Below are 6,390 nucleotides of genomic sequence, written 5' to 3' on the forward strand. Positions count from 1 at the left end.
AATTTTAATTAATCGATGTAAATTTAATCCGCCGGAATTTGAAATGTAACCGAACGGGCCCATTGCTCGCCGGGCGCCGACACCCCCGAAAAGGCACAGTTGAAGCCATTTACCGAAGCCAACCGGAGGCTTCGGTGCAACGTTCCATGTGTTTATTTATGGCCTGGAATTAGAACCATCTGGCCGACGTGTAGCCGGTGGCCGTCGTCCGGCCGCCGTGCCGTCCGAAAACTTCCTTTCCCAAAAGCTCGTTTGGTACCGATGTTGGGATTAGTGGGTGAAGTGGAACAATGGAAACACACCCACACACCACTGCACTGACGAACGATTGTCCATCGAAGGTAATATTTCGATGGCGGCAAAGTGTAGGGATTAAATTTATGTACAGTGTCTTCGTGTGGAGCGTATGCACCCGTCGGGCGGCAAGATGCCGACAGGGAGATGTGATGAAATTGTTCGGTCCGGTCGAATGACACATTGGGTTGGGGTTTTGGGTGGGGGGGATGCTGTATCGGTGCGTCGCAAGAACACACCGGGGCGTACCGACCGGGGGGCAGATTGATAAATGAACCATTGGCCGACCGACCGGTCGGTTCCTGTAAATAAGTGACCCGAAAAATTGCCAGTGATTTACGGGACTTAATGGGGCGAAGAAGAGCGAGCGAGCTGTGGCGAGACTTATCACCGGCACACGGCACACGATATATCTACTCCGGAAGCCCTTCGCGCGCATAAGCGAAGGTTCTACATTTTTAATTCACTTTGTAACGCAGCCGGAAAATTGTTTGGATAATTTACGAATGATGAAGCATCATTCCGTGTTCGGTACGTCTTTTTATGTCCGGTCGCACAATTTATGAAACCTCAGTAGCTTCGTTAAAAATGAACGACAAGTGGGAACAGCCGCCGCCGGCAGACAACCAACCCCCCGCCGGTTGGGACTGTATTCTGAAAACGGGCACTTGAAGCGGCAGAAGATGAGATGATCTTTGATTACGGTGTGAAAAAACCAAATAATGCTAGGCCGTTACCCTGCGAAGGGAGATGATAAGAAGCGATTTGTGTTAGATTAAACCCTCCTCGGGGAGGCCTGGCCTCGAGCAACGAGCTGCGCAAAAGGACTACGCTCCGTACCGACGGTATCCGCAATCGGATGGAAATTCTTTGGATACTTCCACGTTTCAATCGTTCCCGTGGCTGAACTGCTGAGAAGATATCAGAATTTACCCATCGCTTCGGGTTCAATTTTTTTGTGCTAGATGGGCCCCATACTTTCCCATCGCTCCTGGCGCTCCTGGGGGATTTTTGTGCGGTCCCGAGGTCTCGAATCAATTTTCAAATCGGCAAATATGATAAAATTAGCTTTGCATCAGCAATCGCGAGGGTTTTGTAGGAAGTCACTATTCCCCACGCGGATGCGCTGGCAAACGCTTGGCAGTGCTGCATCCGCAAAGGATTAAAGGATGTGGAAAATGCCACCCCTTTTCGCTCTTCAATAAACTTGGTTGCCGTGGCCCTTATGCAGTGGCCTCTCATTGTTTTCGATGCGATCCGTCTCGGGTCTTCTAAGACCCTCGAATAGTGCTCCAGAAGAGGGCGCGCTTCTCCGAGGCTACTACAAGAGACTGTATGCTGCTTCCTTTGATGATTCTACCGCATGAGGATACCGATGATTCTACCCGTCAAAGAGGGAGGTTGATTTCTGAATAATTTATAGTTTATATAAAAAAAAACATCACAAGTAAGAACTTACATTAACCTCTGTTTGTAAACAAAGGCTACCGATTAAGTGTCAAATTTGGTTACGTTATGTTTCCGTTTCGCTCCGTGTGGCTCCACAGTTATACATTAAACATTACAAACAAGTAACATTTAAATATCTACGAAAATTTTTTTAAATTATCGAAAAGGGAAGTGGCGTAAGTAACTTGCAATGTAAAGATTGAACAAACAAAATGCGTTTTCTTTACAAAGCGCAGGACTTTTCAATCCGTGTGCCATGTTTCTAAAGTATCCTGCCAGTGCTGAACCGCCGTACGTAGATTGTCTCCCTTTGATTTTTAGTGATACAATTCGCTCGCATCACACAGTTCCTCGGAGCGCACGGATTAACCGAACTCCGAATGTCACTCTTTAATGCCGAGGCCGAATCCTTAACCGGTGGGTTTACAATTTGCTGAAAGCGCAATGTTTGCCAAATGAGACCGCACCCGGGCAGGCTATAGGGGAACCAACCGGGGAATGGGTGAAGAAAGCTAGAAATGGCCGGCGGCATTCTTGGGCGGACGATGAAAGTTTCCCAAACACCCAACTTAAACTTGCCACCGTCGGCTAAAAACATTCTTTTGCCCATTGCGCTGAAAATTATATGCAAATTAAAATCCTGACCCGCCCGTGCTCCAGGAGGGAGCTCCAGCTTTTGTGTTGTGTCACATTGCGTCCCGCAACGCAACAGTCCATCCATCGTGGCGAGCCTGTCGGGCTGGTGTCGAAGAAAACGTAAGATACGAATAATAACTGCCAACTCCCAAGAACCGCTGAAAGACAATTTTCTCGGGAAAATTCCACTCCGTAGTCGCATCATCTTCTCGCTGACTCGCCACGGGCAGCAGTCAGGCGCCGGTCAGTGGAGACGACCAACCGAACCGAACTGGAAAGAAAATAGCATCACGTCGTGCCATCCGTGCCCAATCCAATGGTGGCCAATGGCACCCAGTCACACACACACACACACAGCGAACGAAACAAGCGCATAACTTTATCTTACATTCGCTCGTTCTGCTCTTCTGCTTGGGTTGGGATTTTCGCAAACTGGCCGAACAAATTAAAAATGTTTTCTTCCAGAAGGTGACATTGGCTCTCCGGAAGATTGGCCATGTCCACGCTGCGTTACGCGACAGACGCGCACCTTCCCGTCCGACCCGTTCTGGACATTATGTTCCGGGGGACCAGTTCGGGGTTCGCTGCGCGGTGTGGCAGGTATTGACATCTATCAGCGGGCCAGCAGCTATCCTGCGCCAGGAATTTAAATGAAGACACGGAGACGAAGAAGATGCTGTTTTTGGGATGAAAGGTGTTCCCTTTTTAGTCTCCTCCTTTTCCTTCGAAACATAATACCCGGTACCTACGCGGTGCTGCAATCTGATAATAAGATTATGAAGGTTTCAGGTTATATAGACAAAGGAAGTTAAAAATAGGAAACGCAAAAAAAATACTAATTTCTCTCGGTCCGGGGTTTTTTACGTTGGCCGCCGCCATTTGCTGCCCGAACACAAGGTGAAGGCAGCCCAAAAGAGCTCCCTCTCTCAGATGAGTCCAGATTTTTTTGCCCTCGCCCTTGTGTCGGGCTCCATTTTCCTGCGGGCTTTTGAGGCACACACACGGGTGCGAGCCCGTTTTTTATGCGTTTTTTTTCTGCTCGAGAGTTTGACAATAATTTGTCGTCTTTGTTTGGAAGTTGCCAACATGTCAACCGGGTTGGGCCGCGTCGGGGGTACAAAAACGAAAACACGCATCGCTACGTTCTCGCTGTTCTGACTTCCTGAGAGCCGAGGCTGGCTTCAAACGGGCGCGCCAAAACATAGCCCGGACGCGCGCGGACCAAACGAAGGAAGAGACGACCATCATCATGCGCACCGATGATGCTACGGGGCCTACTGAAGCCGCGGTCGTTGCCGGGCGAATTCTCGAAATTGCTACTGAAATTTTTCCGAGTAATCAACGTGCTCAGCCTTGCCTTGGGTTAACGACAACGAGAGGGCGCGCGCGCGCCCCAGCGCTCATCAGCGGCCAGTAGGGTGGCCCTGGGTGGGGGGTGGGGAGCACCCGATGACAGGGGCCCCGATTTAGCTGTCAATGCTGATCACATCAGCAATTGCCACGAGACGCGGGCCCCAGATCGATCCGAATCGCTGTGTGTGTCGCTGCAATTTGGCAGATTGGATACGATCAAAGTTTGACATGCTCGGGCCATTCCCGGGGGGGAGGTTCGGGGTCACTCCCAGGCCCCGCGCTCCCAGAGGTTGTGTCCCGAGAACACAACACCCGACAACAACATTCCGCCATTTGTCAGCTTTCATTTCAATTGCGCCCCGGTCAACACAGGCTTTCTTGTTCGGCTGCGTCGTGGTGCGTTTGGTTCGCGGGTTTTTTTTTCGCCTCGCCTCGGACTCGGACTACCTTTGGCTGCTAATGGGTCCACTCGATTTCCGGTGCGCCCCCGGGTTGTGTGCAACGAGCAGAATCCCGTGGGCCCATTTCGGACGGCGGACATGTCAAAGCGTTCCAGCGCTCTATCGGTTGGCTCCCGCTTCGGGGGCCTAGCTTCGGGGGGGTAAAAGGTACTCCGGGTGGCGCAACATCTAACGTGTCGGCCTCAAGTGGACACTTGGGCTATATCGGGTTTGTTGCAGCATTGTCTGTCGACCGGTCGGCCGGTACCAGTGTGCGCCGGGAAAGCATACCAATCCATCGGGGAACTAATTTTCTCCCGAGCTTCGACTCTTGCACTCCGGAGATCCTTATAAATTTGTGAACAGCAGCGCATGAAGTACGATCTCCGCAGGATACCGGGTCCCGTTTCCGGCTTCTTCGGTCGGTCGGTGTGTCACGTTTTCCGGTCCCTGCTACTGGACGCCCGATTCCCCCACACGAATTTATTGCCAAGATTTGGCCGGCTGCGGCGCATCCTTTCTTCACTGCTGTTTGGCTTGCAGCGAAGCACATTTCTCTTTTCGCTTTCGATTTTGCGACCCGTGTATGTTACAATTTAATCTCCTACAGAACAATGGGCACCGCCAATACAATGGGCCGCCTGTGGGGCGGTATCGGGGTTTACAACGATCGCGCCGTATGTTCGCGCTTGACAGGAACGGGCAAACACCGGTGGGCGGCACACGTTGCGCCGTTTGATGGGTGAAGAATTTATGGTCCGATGTCGCCGACCGACGCCAGGTCTCTTTGGGGCACGTCCGAGATTCGTTGTTCCATTACATTGCCCTTTCTCTACCTTATGATGAAACTTTCAACAACATTCCATTAGCGAGGTTCCATTTTATAGTGTGCTAAGTAGGCCATTTTCTCAAAACGTCAGTATTTATATCATTGGGGAAAAACAAAACAAAGTATCACACCTCCAGTGGCTGAGGTCCATCATTGCGTCGATTGCACCTCACCAACGGGTACTGCCGTTACTCACGCGATGCATTCGAATGGGGGACGCGCTTCTGGACGGTTTGATTCCCAGGTGGGGCCACCGTTTTGCTGCAACTTTCTTGCCCACCGAGCGCAATGACAGGAACGAGCACCGTGTAAAGTTTAAATTGATGGGAATTTCGCAAAATGTTCGCACTAAAGTTCGCCGCCGACATAGTGGTGAAAGGTCAACGGCTACAGTTTCCCGGCACTGCCACGGTTGAGAAAATTCCACCCAGTTCAGCGCCAGCGCCACAGTTCATTTCTCAAGTAGTAAAACTAAGGACTTACCCGGACGCGGGCGCGCAAGTCCATGTGTGGAGCTCATTTACATGCGACAATAAACGTACGGGGGACGTGGTACAACCATCGTTCTTCTTCGCATGGAACATGGTGGCACATTCCACATTAACGTGTGTGTCGTACGATTTGCGGTTCCACTCACAAAACACGCTCCATTTGTCACCAGGGAAGCCCGGCGTAAGGAAGGGAAGCGAAGCCCAATTCAATACTTCCGAACCGTCAAGAAATAATCGCTCTCGATTTGGCGACAGAATATTAATACATAACTAGTTTCCTGCGCGTCGCCACCGGTTTCGTGGTGTTTCCTAACGCCCGCCCCGAAATAGCGCCCTTCGGCTTCGCGTATGGAACCTAAACAACAACATTAAGCCAAAAATAGCCCTAACACACCTAATATTAGAGCATTCACGGCATGCACGGCCACACACACACACACACATCACCCATCGCGTGTCACCCGAAAGGAAGGAGGAAGAAAAAAAACCTGAAACCCGGTGCCCCGGTGGTTGACAACATGAAAAGGCGTCAAACGCCGCCCGGTCGTCGGCAGACGAATTAGGTTTTATGCTAACTTCTCCGCTGTTTCTCATCATCATTCACCACGGCACGGGTCGGTCTGTCTGAAGGGGGTGGTGGGGCGTCCGGTGGCCGGCCCGAAACATGTGTCATCTTCTGGCGCGCTGGTGTTGCTCTTTTTCTGGATTTATCGTCTTCGGTGTCGTTTATGAGAGCCGCCGCCGTCTGCTGCGACCCATCGAATCGAGCCGGGTTCCGTTGTTGCTCGCCGGGGGTTTGGGATGCTTCTGGGGTCGCAGGGGGAAGCTGTATGTGTGTGTGTGTGGGTCAGGTGAGCGTCACGGTAAACGAGGACTGCCTAATCTACTTATATACGCT

This window comes from Anopheles cruzii, chromosome 3, assembly GCF_943734635.1.
Source record: "Anopheles cruzii chromosome 3, idAnoCruzAS_RS32_06, whole genome shotgun sequence".
NCBI classification, from domain to species: Eukaryota; Metazoa; Arthropoda; class Insecta; order Diptera; family Culicidae; genus Anopheles; species Anopheles cruzii.